Genomic DNA, 19,500 nt, shown 5'->3' on the forward strand with positions numbered 1-19,500 from the left:
GGTGCCCAAAAGCGAAAAATAATGCTGTGTCCCTGCTCCCTTTTGGTGTAGAAAGATCTCTGCATTTTTATCCAAAAAGAAGAAGAGAAATGAAAAACTGATTGGTTTTCTGGTAGGATTTGTGATTTGTCTCTGTTGTACTGGAAGGCTCAAACCCTGTTTGAGAGGACAACTAGCAGGGATAGCATAACAAGGAAAACCTGAACTTCCTCAGGCTCAAGATACACTTGTAATGTGACCGTGTCTTTAACCTTGCTGCCATTTTTTCTGTTACAAAAACATCCATGTGGAGTTCGATCACAGCTTACGCATCTACTTAAACATCTGATCCACTATTTTTGTCTTGAACCTTTCCATGTCCCTTGCAAGAGAATGAGGAGTTTTGTGCCTCTGTATCTGTTCCTCTTAAGTTACAATTCCAGTAAGGCATGCTTTGTACAAGTCTACCAGTCAAATAGGACATTAGGCCCTCATTTCTCACAGGTACAGTAAAAAAGGGGCAGGGGCGTGGGGAGGATGTGAATGGCAAAAGAAAGGGAAAGGGAAAAGGAAAATGTATTTGAGCTTGTGTTTCCCAATGATAAAGATGTAAAATTTGGGGCAGGAGTTATTTTTTTAAAGAGATCATTTGGGACAAAGAAGAAGGGAGACGAAAGGTAAGGGAGATATATATTCATTTTATTTTTCTGTTCATTTTTCAAACTAGTGTTACTCAGTGTATAAGTGCAGCATATTTACCCACATCCAGAATTAATACATGACCCTACTAATACTCAGTACTTAATTCTTGCACAGAATATTTTTTTTTTTTTCCCATAGCAGTAGATCACACAAGAAATTGCAAAGCTTGGTAAACAAGTCTCTTATCTTAGTTATAGAAAAGGGAGGTTTTGTTGGTAAAGCAAAAAATATAATCCAGATTTCCTAATTCTCCAGATCAGTGTGCGTACCTCTAGACCATTAAGCACTACAGAAATCGATGAACTACATGATGTAATACGGCAGTGGGACTGTCTTACAGCTTGTCCTTGACAGATGTTTTTATTGACAGCAAACAGCCCAAAAGACAAAGCCTACACCATGACAATTCCACAAAATCACTTAAAAAAACAAAAAGAGTAACAATCCTCAGGGCTCCAAACCTTCCAAATTAAGGAATTAAAATCCCTTTAAAATGTCTAAGCCCGGAGGCTTTTTACTGTAGAATTATCACTGGTAAATATATAGATTATTTAATTAATCCACTTGGTTTTAAGTTGTCTGCTCTTTTATTTTCCTTCTGTGCCTCACTTCGGTGGTTTGAGCCCCCTGGCACCTTCAGAAATTGCTGAGAGGTGTCTGGTAGGAAGGATCAGAAGTTCACAGGCACAGGTGGATATGGTGTAAGGGACCTCATCCCTATGTCTCAGTCCCATCTCCACTCAACACTTACCCCTTGGATGCAGCCCTAAGTTCAAAGGTACACCCAAAGTGGCACCCCAGTGGTACAGTCTTGCCAGCTTTGCTTTTAATGAGATCAGGGTTTCACTAGGCTCTGGAGTCTGTGATTCAAATGCTCTCTTCACTGTTCAGTTAATGGGATCAGAGTAGCTCCATCTGTAATGTGAGGGTTGTCTCCTGGGTAATCTGCCTCAAGGAGATGGATTGAGAAGCTTACACCTTTAAATATGATGCAGTCAAGGAGAATTATAATTATTGCATGTATTAACAGTGTGTACAAGGCCCAAATTACATGGCATAGAAAATATGAAATAAAATGGAATATTGCAATAGCAAACAGTCAGGGAAAAAACACTCATTGATAGAACATTATCTACGCTATCGGAAAACTTTGCTGTGGAGAAAAGAAACAGAAGATACATTCTCCCTGAAACTATTGGAAGTCCTCTAGGGCCGTGAGGCAGATCATCGTACTTAGCTTGTATGTGGGAGTTGGAAAGAACTCCGTCAGCATTATCCTGTCATTTCTTCTTCCTCAGGATCAGTCTTTTTCCTTGCTTTAAGATCAGAGAACAACTTTTGCCTCTTTCACTGGCCAGCCTGGTTCATTCATCTAAGCACACTGTTTAGCTAAAATGCTCATTTTCTCAGAGGAATTGTTTTCAAAAGGTGTCCACTCATTCTCTACACTGGTAGAGAAAGGAAGAGGTTGAGTAGATTTTGGGAAGTGCTAATATCTTTGAAGTTGACTATAGGATCTGGGTGCCCAGTTTACTTTTCTGTTACTGGGAATTATGCATATAAATCCTTACGCTTTTGAAAATCGTAGCCTAAAGGCTTGACCTGTCGGTCTTAGCCTAAAGGAACGTAGGTGTCATCAGTTACAGTGGTTGGCATATAGCTATCAAACTACTTGATTTGCATGTATAAAGATTGTTTTGACCTCCAAATATTATATCTCCTGGTGTTGCCCAAACTGAATACTGAGCACAAAACTTCACATACAAGATTAGGCTCTGATACCTTAAAGAGCCTTCAGGAAACAGAGCCTTTGCCTACATAGACAAGTTGAAGTCAAAGGCACCGGAAACTGAAGAGAAATAACATTTTAAAATATGGTTCTAAGCCCTATTTATTTGGCCCACTAAATGCTGTTATCTGACATAGTATTGTTCAGTAGCTTAATTCTTAGTTCTTTCCCCATGATTGGTATATACTTCTGTTTATTTATAGAGAGCAATCATGCTTACTTTTAGACTTTATGTTGCTAGGCTAAACAATCCAGGCTGTCTTTGTCTCATTACATACTGGAAAAATTAAGAGCTTCTTGGATTCAACTTAGAGGAGAGAAGGCTGAGGGGTGACCTCATCGCAGTCGATGTCTTCCTCAAGGGAGGCAGTGGAGGGGTAGGTGCTGGTCTCCTCTCTCTGGTGACCAGCGACAGGACATGAGGAAGTGGAATGAAGCTGCATTATGGGAAGTTCAGATTGCACATTAGGAAAAGGTTCTTCACTGAGAGGGTGGTCGGTCACTGGAACAGGCTTCCCAGGGAAGTGGTCACAGCACCAAGCCTGTCAGAGTTCAGGGAGTGTCTGGACAATGCTCTTAGTCATATAGTTTAGTTTCAGGTAGTCCTGTGAAGATCAGGGAGTTGGACTCGGTGATCCTTATGTTGTAACTCAGGATATTCTATGATTCTATATTAACTCTATTAGAAGTGGACGCTGATTTTAACTGTTTCCATATTTGTTTCTTTGACCATTAGGATGTCTAAATTCAGCACCACATAAGAGGCTATCTGAGTCCTCATCAAAGAGATTTTCTTCCCATTATGTGCAGTCTAAGAATCATTGTAATCTCCACAGTAACAGAAACTCCCACTGTCCATACCTTTTTCTAGCTAATTAATTATTCTGTATGAGTTAAAAAATAATAACTGAAACTTCTGTTTCTCTGCTTCAGATATCTGTTCCAAAGAACAGAAATACCATGTTGTATTGCAGGTATGAGTAAGGCATTGTCACTACTTTGTTGAGGGCTTTCTTCATTCCATATTGAACAACAGTTTTTAACCTGATTCTCACCTCATATACTACAAATGCCAAAGTCACAATAATAAGTACCTGAAATTACCTAAACTCGTTCCGGTTATTGTAGTTTCAAATATTTTACTGAGGATCACAAACAAGCACATTAGGGACCAGCTTCAGAAAAGATTCATGTTTGTATTGAACCTGAGCATGCTGTGCAGTTTCATTAACATCAGGGGGACAAGAGTAGAATATATCAAGGGTGGATGAAAGTCTTAGCAGTTATGCATCTGGTTTTGAAAGTGACATACTCTATGTTTGTGAAAGGAGAAAACAAGGTCTTCACAACTGCAGCTTCCAGATGCAGACTTGTACAAAGTTTTAAAAGCCTGCGGGAGGTTGTGTGCTGATTTAAAGAACTTGATATGGAAGTAATTAGGTAGCAGACAATAAGGAAGATAGACAAAATGGTGGAATAAGAGCTTTTAAGAAAGTTAAATGACTGCTCAAACCTCTCCTCCCCTTACCATTCCTGACCTCCCTTAAGTTAAGGCAGACACGATGAAAGATCTACACACTTTCTTCTTCTAATCATTTCCTCAGTAATCAAGGAGCGGAAGTTGTTAAGTGTAGTATGATCGGTTGGAAGAGATTTGCTCCAGCATTTGGTGCTTGTGCCAAAAACATAAAACTGTCTAATGGGAATTCATCCACATACGAGCTGGGAATAGGGCTGAAGTAGCAATCAGCAGCTGATTGAGACTATCTGACCACACCAACCAGCTGTCCAGGCAGAAATTTCAGCAAGTGGTTGCTGAGCCGTTTAAGACTAGCTCATGCATCAGATCCCATGGGCTCTGATAGTAGCTCTATTCTTTGGGCAAAATCCTGCAGCTACTTGCAAGGCTGTACAAGGACTAGAGTGCAAGTAGGTTTGGAAGTAGAATAGACAGCAAAGGGAATTCAGTGTCCCAAAAAAAAAAAAAAAAAAGGTGAGATCTGTACACTAAGAAATGGAATGGGAGATAACTTGGTGGGATAGAAAAATGAGGAAATGGGATCTTTGCTGCTTATTCTACTATCTTCTTCTACCTCCCACCACGAGTAAGGAGCATTTGGGTGGATAAGTGAATCCTTTGGCTTGGTTTAATTCCAGCAATGAGAACATTTGTGAAGCAAAGCCAAGCATGCTGGCAAACATCCACTGATCATCCTTTCCTTCATTAAAGTCCTCTCGCCTTGTGAGAATAAATTGATTACGCTACCATAGGACACGCTTCCTCCAGCACTTCAAAGCCTGTAGAGGTGGAAGCTGGATTTGGGCCATGGTGCCTGGAGCCTTCAAGAGTTAATTAAACATAATAGTAACCTATATATTTACAGGTCCCTTTTTGATGACAGCAACAGAATAGAGGTTAACCCCACTTTTCAGGTTCTCCCTCAGGATTCATTTGAACTTTGCTCTTGTTCCACCTCTACATCAGGCATGAACTGAGCTCTGCAAGTCAGAGAGAAATGCATGCTGAATCTCCATCTACAGACATTGACTGCAGGGATGGAAAGACTGAGTGATTTGCTGAAGGTTATACATGAAAACTGTGGCAAGGTACAGTTTTATTATTTAATCCTTTTTTTTTTTTTTTTTCCTCGCAAATTCCCTGCCACCCTCCCTCTTAAATGATGAATCATGAGAATACCAGCACATAAATAAGTATAAATAACATGTAGGCACTGGCTGAAATTCCGCAAACACCTTACTGCTGGTAAGGTGGCAAAGAATAAGGAACAGAAACCTTTCAGATTTACCAGTCCTAATGCAAACAGCATTTATTTAAGCTTCCACATAAAGATCAACTAAGCAGCTTTAAAGACATCACTAAAACCTTCAAGCTGCATAACATTGATGAAAAATTGACTTGGAATCGACATGCTGCACTGTACTTACTAGCCCTGACAAGGTGGATAAAAATAGCAAGGAAACAATGGTGATGTCAATCAAAGACTGGGTGAGCCAAAGAATTTTGCAAATACTCCCACGTGGAATGAGTCAGAGATGGAGTGGAGTTTGAGAAACCCAAGGCAGGCAAAATCTCTTTAAAAGAAGTTTCACTGTGTGCTCAGAAGCCTTAGACAAGTTGAATTTAAATCTACAGAGAAATGTGTTTTAAAAGAGGGGGGGGAAAGAGTCTTGAAGGTGTTTCAGTCCATTGACATGGTGACAGGTTCTCTATGATTTTTTTTCCCCAAAAGCTTTCCAATTAAAATGCTAGATGTGATAAATAAAACCAGATCTTTAGGCAGTATAAATTTCCCAGCTGAAGTTTTAACAATGAGAAACCTGATCCCTATGTCTTCATGTGAGGATGTGATCAGCACCCTTCAGGACAGATCTAGTACAGAATACTGGTATCTTCCATCAGTAGAGACAAGGACAAGTTTAGCAGCTGTTCAAGAGAGGATGGCATGCCATTATACAGTAGTTTAGGATAGGAAGTAAAGCAGTATATTACAGCCAATTGGAAATTTGGAGGGAATTTTGGGAGGTAGACAGTTATAAAGTTATTTGAATGTTTTCAAGAAACAGCAGAATAAAATTTAAAAAAAAACAAAAACAAAAACAAAACTGCAAGTGAGTATCGTACCTCTCTAAACATGTCAAGCAACCAGAAATGTCCTAAGGTTTATAGAAGACAATATTTTTCAGTGTAGTATTTTAAGGTCTCATACACATGCCAATGACAAGTCCTTTCATGTTTGTGCTTACTTTGGAGAAATATCAAATCATCAGGTTTTGTAAAATCTCTAGTTCTGAAATTCAACTAGGTGTCTTTTGCAACATCTGAAGACCTAGTCCCTTATAAAAATACTCAGCTTCTTGCCAACACAAGTAAAGATGTCTAGGATTAAAAATTTCAGGAGTAATGCTTTTTTTTTTAAGCTCACAGAACTGCATCCACAAGTTTGATCATCTTGATCCACAGGGCATAGACACCCTGCAATTGCATCTGCAGTAATCAAAGGAGGTATTTTCCTAACTTAATTGGGCCTGTGACCAAGTTCCTTAGCAACATCATGCAAATGGCTTTTATTTTTCCAACAAGAAAGGTGCCAAATATGGTATAACACACAGGAGCTCCAAATGCCAGCTCATGTCACACTAAGAATCTTTCCCAAGGTGAGGAAAGATGTTTCTTTCACAAAGCTTTTACCTGCTCTCTGATTTTTTCCCCGAGTCAGGCCTTTTCCCCACAGACACTTATTTTAGCAGCCAGTTTTGCAGCATTTGAAGTTTACACAATGCAATCAAGTGTCCTGAAAAAAATAATAACCAATCTCTTTTCCATTTCAGAATTGTTACTTCTTTATAATGGGCTTCCAGTCTTTTCTGTAACTTTCTCCTTTGCTCCAAACAGCAAGAGTTACAGAAATGTGAGAACTGTGGAAAACCTGTGGGTTGAAATCCAAAGGGCCTAAGAAGTTTACACCCATTGATGAATGGTCTTTCAGCAGAAGGTCCTCTACTCTCGTACCAAATCTGCATCTCAGTGACCATTTGTGGATTTGGGTCTGAAGCTGGAAAGCAGAACACCTGTTAAGGGGACAGCTAAGAGAAATTATTTTTCCTTTATTTTTTCCCTGCTAGACATTCTTCATCTTTTTCCTGTATTTCTTTGATGTTTCAGTCTTTTGCAACTCTTGAGTAAGGAAGCTGAAAAGCTGTTATTGTTTTATTAAAAATTTGGTGCTCTTTGCCACTCCTTTCCTGTTTTTTATCTGAAAAGCCAGCCAAAACTAAGATACTATCTGTGGGTAGGAAGCATCTGAACTGAAAATGCCATGGTCTCCAATGGTTACGTGGAAAAACAAATATTCCGGTATACACGCACCCTGATAATTAGCCCTTTTAAAGACAGCATGTACTCACTTGCAGTGGAAGACCCATCCTAATATTATATATGTAGTCGTACACCATATCCTAGAGACTACTTTATAAGACAAAACAATGAGAATTTTAAATTAAGACTGCAAAAGTACTAAGATTTTCCCCTTTAACTTCTGGAATGAATGCAAAACAATGTTTAATTTTCTTTATGCTAAGATTTGGCCATATGAAATGATTCTATTCTTCCTCTACCAAAATCATAAACCACTAGGAAAGCATAACTGCTATTACATGATGATTTTGGAAGATGAGTTCAGTAAAAAACAATAGTTTAAGGAAAGATATATAGGCCTTATTAACTGATCATGTCAGAACAGCTTTACTGTGTATTGTCTCAGGCTTTTGGCTTAACTGAAGGCTTTGGTTGAAGGTGGAAGCTTCATTTTGGCCTAGGGATGACCTCTGAAAGATGCAGCAATCTCACATCAGAAGAATGACTTATCTGCAGTGATAATGAAATACCACAAGGCTGTGACACGTCAGTGTACTACTATGGTGGAGATACTCGGGGAATACATCTGCCCCACTTAATAAAGTGACATGTTAGTCAACAGAGCTTTTGCTGGTGGGAAGTGCTTGTATAGCTCTTCATGAGAAAAATCTTACTGTTTATCTAACTACGGAAGATTAAGATATTATTTTATTCCCTAAGACTGACACCATAATTGAAATGGTGACTGTTGAAGGATTGCTGGGTGAAATCTGACCAACAGTAAACATGAAATCCATGTTCAACTAAAAACAAGTGCATGTTTTAGGAAATAATATGCAAGGATACAGGCTAAATCTGACTGGTTTCTTTTGACAAATCAAAAGTTTACTATTCAGAATAGTAAACTGTGTTGTAAACTGTCAGCAGGATCAGGCCCCTAGGTATTGCAAAGCAGATGTCTACATATAATCTGACTAATGTATGTATTTTGTAAGCAATTACTATCGTTTGTCCTCTGACAGGGCTTTCTGAAACATTACAGAGAAATGAAGAATACTTTTAATTTGTACTGTATTAAATTATACTTGTATTAATTATTAAATAAAGATTATTACTAAAAGTTAATGGAAGAAACTATCATTATGATATCTGCCACAAATAAAAAATCTACCTATTGTATTGTAGGGATGATGCCATTCATTAATTAGTTTATAGACTCCAAAACCTAAGGGAGTGTCAAAATTTTCCAGGATTTCCCTAAATCCATCTTGCTAGAACATATATGAGATTTCTGATGCAGTCAAAAGATATGTGCTGTATATTAGATTGAATGCTTCTCCCTTTACTACACTCATGTAATCTCTCCCTCTTTCCAATCACTGCACGTTTAAAATTAATAAAAATTACTGATTCACATCATACATGTCATGGGGATTAGCCCTTGAAAAATCTCAAGGCATCAGAATTTGCCTGATTTTACATTTCAGAGGATAGAAGCAAACTGATTAGAAGTTAAGCTCTAATGTTGCTTCTTAGTCTGGCATAACTGTGGTTTGTCCAGTTTCATAGGTGCAGAGGAAATGTATGGGTAAAATTTTTCTGGAACTGCATATATATTATGTATATGTCCTTACTTTCCTAAAATAGTATTTTATTCCAGGATAATTTTAACAGATTATTTTTGCTTACTATTCAGGACGACTGAAGACAAAACAACCTTGGTTTTTGTTACTTTGTTACACTATGCATCATTTCGAAACTTGCCCATTTTATAGGATACCACTGCTTGGTTGCAAATTTAGCTGGACTCAGGGAAACAGATATTTCAAATTTCTCTTCATTTTGAATGAGAAAACGTGTTGTTTCCTGTTTGAGTATGTGTGTAGGGAGTTGGTTTTTTCTTTGTTCCCCTCTCCCCCAACATGCAGGATCCGTGATATTCTGTGCTATGAGGTAGCTTTACTATCACTGAAAAAGAACCAGAGTACATTGGGCAGGTGCACCAATTGTGTTGCCCACAAAGGAAGTCTATGAGGGCACAGAGCCCTCAACCATAGATCCTCTGTGCAGAAAGGGAAAACTAGCCATTTGCTGAAACCCAGTGGCCTCTATTACTAAGATCTACAGTAGTTTTCTTCCACTAGAGGATGGGAGGTTTTTTTATGTGGGCATACCTGCAAAGCTATGCATCACTGCCCAAAAAACCAGCATGGCCACATTATCAGGAAGTGCTGACTAAGGGGTCCCCACCAAACTTGGGGAGAGATCCACTGATTTCATCTTTGCTGATCTTTCTTTCTGACAGTTGCTTCTACTCGTGCTTTGTGCAAGCTCCAGGGAACTCACCCTTACTAAAAAACTTCAGAAATGTACATGTAGGACACACAGTTTTACAATTTGATGTGTTCAGAAAGCCATGCAAATACTATATGAGTACATGAAGTACTAGTCAGGGAGACAGTTTCAGTTAAAATAGCTGACATACATATCTGGAAAGACAGATGAACTATGCTGTGGTGAAAAGTATAATCATGCTTTTAATATTCATGAATGGTATATGGCTATACAGCTCTTTAGGGACAGGACAATACAGAGCCAGATATGTTCAGAAAAGTTGGATGCCACCAGACAAACACATGAATGTGATCCCGGAAGGAATGTTTTCTTATAGGGATAACATCCTTGATCTTGAATGACTGCAGGTTTTAACTGAATACAGGGTGACAGTGTGCCAGTACTTTCCACTGAAATCATTTGACATGAGACCTTTAAAATACACATAACTTATTCTATGGATAAAGAGATACATAAACTACTGGAGCCCAGAAATAAATACCTGATAAATAAATATCTGGTAGTGCTATGTGTGAATTATATATATGCACACATACATACACACATGTATATATATGTAACCCTATACAAAAATGCATATAGAAAAATATATACACAGATGTATATGCATATTTACATAATATTCCTACAGATTTTTGATAAGAACAAACTATTCAGAAGACAGCAGGTTTACTTAAATAAGACTTTTTATCACTACATTTACTTGCTCTTTTTTTACCATCTTGCCTGTCTCCTTGAAGTGTTCCTTCATATTGTGGTAAAAACTAATCTCACATTTCTTAGCTGCTGATTGGAAAATGTAGTAATATGCAGCACTGTTCTATTTGAAAACATACACAGTCTGATGTTGTAAGTCATCATGGTGGGAGCTGCAGGTGCTGAGCTCCTCTGGAAATGCCAACCTAGTGTAAAGAAGCCTAAGTAAAGGTATCTCTATCTTTAGGTTTTGATATGGTATCTGACACCTGGCTATCAGATCGTGGACATATGTTTGACAGTTTTGACCTGTAATTATTATGATGAATCCTTAAACAAACAGATCATAATAGACAGTGGAAAACACACTAGAACAAAGTAGAACCTGATCTGTTGCTAGGGCTGATGTGTATAAGAGAAACCAAAAAATAATAATACCTTTTATATTTTTTAATAAACCAGCAATTTGTTCTACTTTTCTACCTACTGAAAGCATACAGTACAATGTATTTGGTGCTGCCAGTTCAAACTGTGAATTATTTGGTAGAATTACATCTTCAAAGCAAAGGATATTATTATTGCTTTTGCTATGATATATTTACTGTGGCACATACTTGCAAAATGAAGAGCCAAAGTAATACTCCTAACACCCTATTCAGACACTCAGACGTAAGCAGACTGAAATCAAAGCACCAATTGCTCTCCTTTAATTCAATAGGATTTGTGAGGGTACGACATGTTAAGAATATAAGGCCATTTTTACTTTGATTCCTTAATAAATGGACTTAGGATCCTAACTGGAAAGCTGTAACTTATGTGCATAGCAAGGGGGTTAAGGTGGCACAGGGTTAAGGTGGGAAGGCATCATAAGTCTCTTTGCTCTGTTTCAACCTTCTGATATTTGATGCCATTCACCAGAGGTCTCCTAAGTGTAAAAAGTTTGTCTCCTCTTGTTAAATTGCCACCTGCTCAGGGAAAAGCTAATCCATTAAGGTCAAGCAGTTCTGAGAAGGTGCTGCAGTGCCTGGGGCAGCCTCTTGAGTTTCACTTCTAGCAGCTGCAGGAAGATGAAGTCGGGATGGTCCTTGTTACTGAAATTAGACAGATCAGGAAGTAAACAGAGCTCGCCTTTCATGTGATCTGGCTTTGAGATGGGAAAGGTTGGGGAGGGGGGCAGAGAAAAGGGTGAATTCCTCTTCTAATTACTTTACGGGTCAGTTCTCCAGACTTTATGTCAATGTCAGACATGCATAATCTTTTTTATTTTTAAACGAGAGAAAAGGAAAAAAAAAATCTCATGAACTACTGAAGATTTTAGGTTTTACTATCATTTAGTTCTCAATACCTTGACTTTCATGGGGATTGTTATATTTTCCTTTGGGAATGAGCAGCCAACAGAGCTAAGACAGGGGAAGAGCCATGCTGTCTGCATAAACTTCTTGTCTCCTTTACATATTGAAACCTTCGCCTTCTGTGTTCATTACATGTCTCCTTTCCTCTGATGTGGATTTGAGGCTTATGAAAGGTGCTGGACTGTCAGTACAGGCTGGAGCCCTCTGTTTTTCACAGCTGAGCTTCTGGGATAGCAGCCCTATGAGACCGTCTCCTCCTTACAGATCTGAGAAGACAGCCACCCACAATAAAGAGGAGTCAGATGCCACCTCCAGACAACGGCTTCCCAGTTCCCCTCCCCTCTCTCTCACCTGCACCAAGCCCACTCTGTGAGAACCGCAGCAGCCCTCTGGTGCATCACCTTGCAGAACTTCCTAATTTGCAGATGGTGACTTTAGAAAAGAGAGCGAAAAAATTAAATGATGGAAGGTCATTCAGGAGCAACGCATGGGTGTGCTCAGCACAAGCTATAACTCATAGCAGACGTTCAGATGTGCCACAGCAAATGAATGAATCAGACTTGATCGTGTTTTGTCTCATTGAGAGCCAATATTGTCTGGGATCAGCTGGTACAAAACCAGACTTTTCAACACCTTTTTGGGGTAACATAGGCTGTGATTATATGAATTCCATAGGCTCAGGCAGCATTATTGCTTCAGTTCCCGCTTCTCACACACCCACTTGGAGTCCTATTTTCACAGGGTTTTTAAGAGCTGCTTTAGAGAGCTGTGATAATCCGGGGGATTAGTGAGAGCCAGAGGGGAGCCAGAGACATGATGCCCCACAACTGAAACATGCAGATGGTTTGCTTTGATGTGATAAGGTGCAATGAAGCCTTTTAAAACTGAGACGAGGGCGTGTTTTGTAGAACACTGCAGCATCCTAACTCTACCAGGGCCATCAGAAGTCGCGATGCTGTGAAGACAGCTGGTCAGCTACTTGATTCAATTAATTTTTTGCCCTCGTGATTCTGCTCAGCCATAGCTCTCTCCTTTAGCTTCCCCCACCCCTTTGCTCTCCCAGTTCATGACGCAGCGGTAGTGAGCAGGCAAACTGTATTTTACAGTTGGTGTCCCAAGTGGGATGGAAAGATACCCTCCTCCAGAGTCAGCTATGTCTGCATTATAGCTAGACAGAAGGAACCTTTTGACTGGATGAAAATAGACATGTTCTAAAATCTTCTTTCTTCATCTGACTTGCAGCAGGCCTTTGAGTCTCACAGAGCCAATGGATTATTTTGAAACTTTTCTCTCTTCTTCTAAGCTAGGCAAGATACCCAAGCACCTGCCTTTCCCTCTGTAAATTCCCAGTGTGTTTCCCCACCAGAGAAAAATGCATGTAGCTACATTTCTTTTTTCATAACTATTTCTCCATATATATACAGAAAATCTCCCAACGGGCATGCAGATGCAGATAGGTACATATTTAATCATATATCTGTATTTATATATATACATACCACTTACTGGGGGATAAGGGTGCTCACCTGGCAATTTTCATTCATGCAAGAAATCTACATGCACATGGTGTCAGTTATGGCATTAGGCTCTAATGAGGGTTACATTGTGCTGAGCATTTTATAGATATCAGAGGAAAAACAATCCCTATGCCAAAGTATTTACAACCTACATAGTGCAAAATAGAAGTAGTGGATAAGGTGATAGAAGAGGGAAAAAACCTTTTCTTCTAGTTAGAGAATGCATTTTTCTAAGACTATGTTGAAAATTCTTTTCTTGCCTGGTGTTAAGAAAGCAAAAAATATTTAGTAGCACTTGAATTTTTAATTCAATAGTTTATAAATTGACCAGCAACTCTCAAAACTGTGTTTGAATCTTCAAGGATGCTCATCATCAGTACTGTCTGAAAATATGATTTGCGGATTACAGTGAGTCTGCAGACCACAGATCACAAAGTGTGATGTGTTCTCAAGCCCTGCAGATTGAATTTTTAACTAGAAAATACTAACTTAATTGAAATATCAGTAAAATACCACAACAGATCCAGATGTGTTTGTTTAGACCTTAGAATCTATACAGATTGAATTCTGGACAAAGTTATTGAAAACTAACCCTCAGGCTCATAATGACAGTATGGGACCAGAATGCTTTCAGAAGTCATCACATAGTACCAAATCTCAGAGTGATAGATAGGATAGGGAGAGACACTACTGTCTGCTTCTTTGTGGTACTTTTGCACTGTCTTCTCCTTTTTTCTTTAATACTCTGTACTTTTATTTCTTACATCTCAGGGGAGAGTCCTAATTGGTAAGGTAGAGACTACTGTGGGGTCATTGTTTGTGTGTGTGGGGGTGGGTGTGAAAAATTCCTGAAGGTTTTGGTTTCATTCTGCTTTAGAATGAAAACAGATCTTGAAACCTCAAAATTTGTCATTAAATAGAATTTGTTGGGTTTTGGCCAGCCTAACTTTTCTCCACCATCTGCTTGGCAAACTATCTTGTCTTTGGGATGCAGTTGGAAAAGGCCTATTATGATTAGTATAAATGCTTTTGGAAAATAAACTCTTTATTGGAATTTTTATGTTATTCCATCAGACAAGGAAACTCTTCCTAATTGGATCCTATTCCTCCTCTGCCAGTTTCAGTTAAGAAGAAATGTAAGCAGTACACAGTTGGGATTTTGTCATTGTGATTAAACACATAGTTATTTAAATGCAATCTAGAGCAGATACATCATTCAGTATACCGCTAGGTATACTTCTTTCCTTGGCACAAATGTTTGCCTCTTGTTATCTGGCACAGTCCTAAAATGCATATTTAGTCAAAAATGCCAACTGAATTCTAAAAGAACATCCAGTCAGGACTGGGCACAGTCTGAATATTTTAAAAATAATGACTGCAAACCACCAAACAAACCAGAAGCATTGTTGGAATAGATCAATAATTGTAAAGAAACTGTTCCTGACATGAGCCAAGGTCTGTAAAAATGATGTTTCATAATAGTCTCACATCAGCAAATCTCTTCAAGATGCTCTTTTTAATCTACAATATCTTGGTTTCAAAATCCCTGCAGAATAAGTGATTATCTCTTTCATTTTAATGTTCCAAAGGTACGGTACCACATATTCTTTCAAAAGTCATTTGACAAAGAGAACAGAAGATGTTAGCCCCCTTGCCAAGTGGAAAGCTTTAAAAAGCTCTTATTATTATTCTGCAAAATGCAAACAAAGCTCAGGAGGGGTCCCTGTTAGGAAGAAATTTGCATCTCTTGCAATGATTTAAAACTGACGAAGATGACAACTTGAGTGACTTCTTACCCTCTGTGGACCTCGAAGGCTCTGGTAGAAAAGGAAGTTAAATATTGAAATTATTTTGCTATTGAAAGACACAAAAACTGATCTGATGTTTAGGCCTTCTGTTCCTGCTGCTAGGCCTTTGGCACTTTATCATCTGTGACCTTGACTCAGGGAGTTACTGATCTCCATTTTATCAACAGCCAGTGGCTGCACAGTCTCTTGTTGATATGGCTGCACATGGTACAGCTTAAAAAATGACACTGTCTCAGTTCTTGAGAATTTAGTTCCTTTTACAGATTCTTTTATCTACTGGCGACATTAAGATAGGGGTTTTTTACAACAAAGTCCACATAAGTCTAGGAAGCAACCTGAATGCAGTGACTATTCCCAGTCAAGAGAATCATGAGAAAGTAGGTAAATAAATGTTTGTGGTCAGTTGACTCTGGGGAGATACTCTAAGGAACAGAAAACTCTCCTGAACTGGAGAAACCGTAAATGAGACTCAAACGCAAATGACAACAAAAAATGCATTTGAAGATTTGTTTTCTTTGCAGAAGACCAATGTACCAAATATTAAACCCATAGTTTTAGATAAAATTTGCCGTATGCCAAAAATAAGATGATATCTTTTATAGAGAAGCACATCAAAAATGCTAGATTAATATGTGGAGGATCAACAGATGCTTTGATTATTAGATCTGATTCGGTAATATGTGGAGATATAAAGTGATAAACCCAGACGCCTTAGCAGGAATTACTGACACTACCGAATATTTGTTGTATAACACAGTTTGACTGAAATGTACCAAGATTTCTAACAAATGATGCTCGTCTAGAAGATGGAAGCTTGCCTGTGCAGTCTGTGAAGTCAACACAAGCTTCACCATTGACTTCAGTACGAGCAGAAGATGGCCGGCAGCAGAAAATGGGAGTTTAACCAGTCACACAAACACCAGAGAAACTACCCGTCTAAATCATCACACAAATAACATAGCTTCAAAAGAACCCCAAACCTCAGTTTGCTTTCCTTGATGCCGTAATTCTCATGATGTATGGAGCCACAGATTGTTGTAAACTAAAAGCACACGTACTAAAGAAAAAGCTATAAGGCCATGCCAGCCATCAGACACACTGTGTTCCAGTTTTGTCTCCTTTGGGCCCACCACACCCAGCCTGGATCTCTGTCCATCAGCCACAGACAATGAGCATCTGGGCTATATGACACAATAAGCATCTGTGGCGAAATCAGAGCCCATTGAAGTCAACATTGAGGCTGCCATTGACTACCAAAGGGGCCATATTTCATGCAGTCACAGTTGTCTACACAAAATGGAATAGATTTTAGGCTGCCTTCTTCACTCTTCCACTTTATGTCTTCTACAGCAGTGCATTTTGGGATAAAGTGGGACTAGCAGGAGGCAGTGAAGTATTTTTCAGCACACCCTTTTTGGTGAAGTTGCCTTCTGGCAACTGTGTGCGGACATGCAGAAGAAACCCTATTCCAACCAGGAGCTTTGTATAGCTGTGGTTAACAGCCGAAGTTAGGGAGTCCATAGTAGGTAGGCTGACAGTGATTGCAAATGAATGAGATATTACTACTTCCCCTTACTCGAAATTGAAACCTTATTTTAGCAAGGTAATAAAGATCAGTTTTCTTGCAATCTGGAAGATAATTCTCAATTAATCTGGGCTTTGGTGAAATACTAAATGAAAGACAACCAGAACATAGCACAGTGGTGTTCTGAGCTTGATTAGAGCTTCTAGGGACTACAGCAAATAAAATTAGTAAATAATAATCATAGAAACCAGTGGTGCCTCTTAAAAGATCAAATATTCAGAAAAGTAAAGAAGAAAAGAATTCCTGAAAAACTGAAGTTGATGTCCACAGTGTCGGGTGAGAAGAAATAACACATGGAAAATTCAACATGCAGAGTTATACTTTAACTTTTTGGATGGACTGCGATGTTGCATTCAGCTGCACTGAGAATCTTTTGGATTACATATCTAGAAAGTTGGTGGCCAGCCATGATTGGGTAATTGAGAATAAAAGCAGTCTCTTCTTGGCAGCAAGAATACAATAGTGCCTCTGTCATTACACTCATTTTTTCTCCTTATGTTAGGCTTCTTGCTCATATCCGATTCTGATTTCATAGCTGAAAGAGTAAGGATGTGCACTAAGATCAGAAAGCTGCATGCAGGAGCAAGGATGTTTCTTTTGCAGTTGAACGGCACTGCATTTAATAAATGTCCTCAGCCTTAGTTCATTCAAATGGATTTCATAAGGAAGCCCGTTTAATCTTCTTTCCTCCCATAGTTAATAATATTCTAATTATAATAATTATTATTTCTTAGCATTTACATAACACTTCACATCTTCAAAGCATTCTCTAACTATGAATCATATTGCTCACAAATTAAGTTATAGAACTTGTCAGGATTTCCGTGCTAATTTTTTGAAAGGAAACCAGTTTTTAAAGTCCTAATTTTATGATGTGGAGAGGTATAGTTCCCATTAGCTTACATTTAAATCTAAATATCTGGAAGATTTGATCTGACAAAGTAGCCTGTTTCCTTCAGGAAAAAACAAGGGTCACAATATGTTCATCTGTAGCATTCAAACAGCTGAGATGACTATTGAACAAGGCCAAAAAGGAATATGTAGATTTGGTTCAACAAATTGAAATGGAATATTTAATTGATTATTATTAAAAACTCTTTGCCAATTTTGTAAAAGTAAAAAAACCTGAAAAAAAAGAATAGTATGGAGAAGCATTTTTAGTATTGTAATTTAGAACGCATAAATTTTCAAGTAATGAAGTTTCCTTCAAGATGAATGTACAAGTTTTCATCAGCTCTATTACGTACAAAACTGTGACAGAGCATTGTGCCATCTCCCTCTCCTCTAACCAGCTGCTGTGTGAACCATGGTCTCAGAAAGCAAATGAGGAAATCACTGTCTCCAGATACACCCAGCTGAAGAATGAGCACAGGAGATGGTGTTCTTAAATATGAAAAGGCCAATGCTGGGATTTGTGTCCCCACATTTCAGCTGCATACAAGTACATTGCCAGCACAAGAACACAAGGCTATTCACTCATCCTTGGTTGCCAGTGGGCAGAGAGAGAGAAGGAGGTTTACTGGTCTGTGCAGAGGATGTATGTCTAACACAGGCAGATTGAAATCTCCCTCAAGGTGTCTGTTTCACTCCACTGAGTGCTGAAGAAGCTCTTTTTGTTAGGTCAGAGCTCTGAGGTGGCTCTAGGTAGACAAGATTAATCCCTTGTGTCTGAGAAAAAGTGACTAATATGGCTTTACTGTTAAAGAAACTTCTGTATTGTCCCAGAGAACAAATTCTCCTTTCTTTCAAATTCGCGCTACTTTTGACCTCCACACAGAAAGCCATGACTTTTCACCTTCTGATGGTGTCTCTGAGAGGCAGACAAGCTTGGGTTTGGTCCATAGACAATATTAAACTATTACATCCAACAATAAACCAGATAATCTGCCAGGAAAATAAGCACTACTGCATTTAACTTTATAGGAGATGATTACTCCTGGACTATGTATATTAATGAGTTTTGAATGAGTGACGTTTAATAAAATATTCACTATCTCTTCAACTTTCTTTCATTTCTTTTCTTGCTGGAGCCCTTTCATATTTGAAAATTAATTATGCACACCATATTTAACCAGGGTGAAAATGAGACTTACATGGAACCTTTCCAGCTCTTCATTACATATTTAATTGTTAAAATAATCAAGCTATCCATCACACATTCTGCCACCCAGTCGTCCGTCACCTTGGAACCAGTCAGAGAGATCATAGACAGAGAAGTCTGGCAACAAAAATTTCACATATCTTCTGCTGAAAAATTTTGCCATTGAGAGGAATGGTCTCATCATGGTGTATCTGTATTGTATTTCCAAAAATAACACAAACCAGCATCTTCATGGTATCTTCTATGCTTTGGGTTTCCTCCCATTAAGTACTAAAATCTATGGCCATGTTATAGGAAAATCCTTTCGCACAGAATAAATTCACACTCCTATGTCTTCTCATTGATTTTAAAGCCAGGCCAAGAGCACTTTACAAAGTGATCTGGCAAGCATTTAATAATAGCTACATGTTATGTGATGCATTTCATCAAAAAATTGTCCGTGCACTTTACTAAAATACTAGGTAACATAGTCTTTGTTTTATGGATGGGGAAACAGAAACTCTGGAACAGTATCAGGCTATAGCAGTTATCCATCAAACATAACAAGGCACTTTGTGGAGCTGAGTCCTATGTCCCAGAAAACCACAAAACAAACATAGGAAGAGGGATGAAACCTCCATCTTCTGAGTCTGACCACAGTGCTCTTTACACTGAGCTTTCCACATACCAAGGGCTGCATGAAGGCTGCTGGGATGTTTCATTTAACGCTGGCCTTCAGTGTTGCAGGATCAGAAACCAAT

Source organism: Strix aluco, chromosome 1, assembly GCF_031877795.1.
Source record: "Strix aluco isolate bStrAlu1 chromosome 1, bStrAlu1.hap1, whole genome shotgun sequence".
Lineage (NCBI taxonomy): Eukaryota > Metazoa > Chordata > Aves > Strigiformes > Strigidae > Strix > Strix aluco.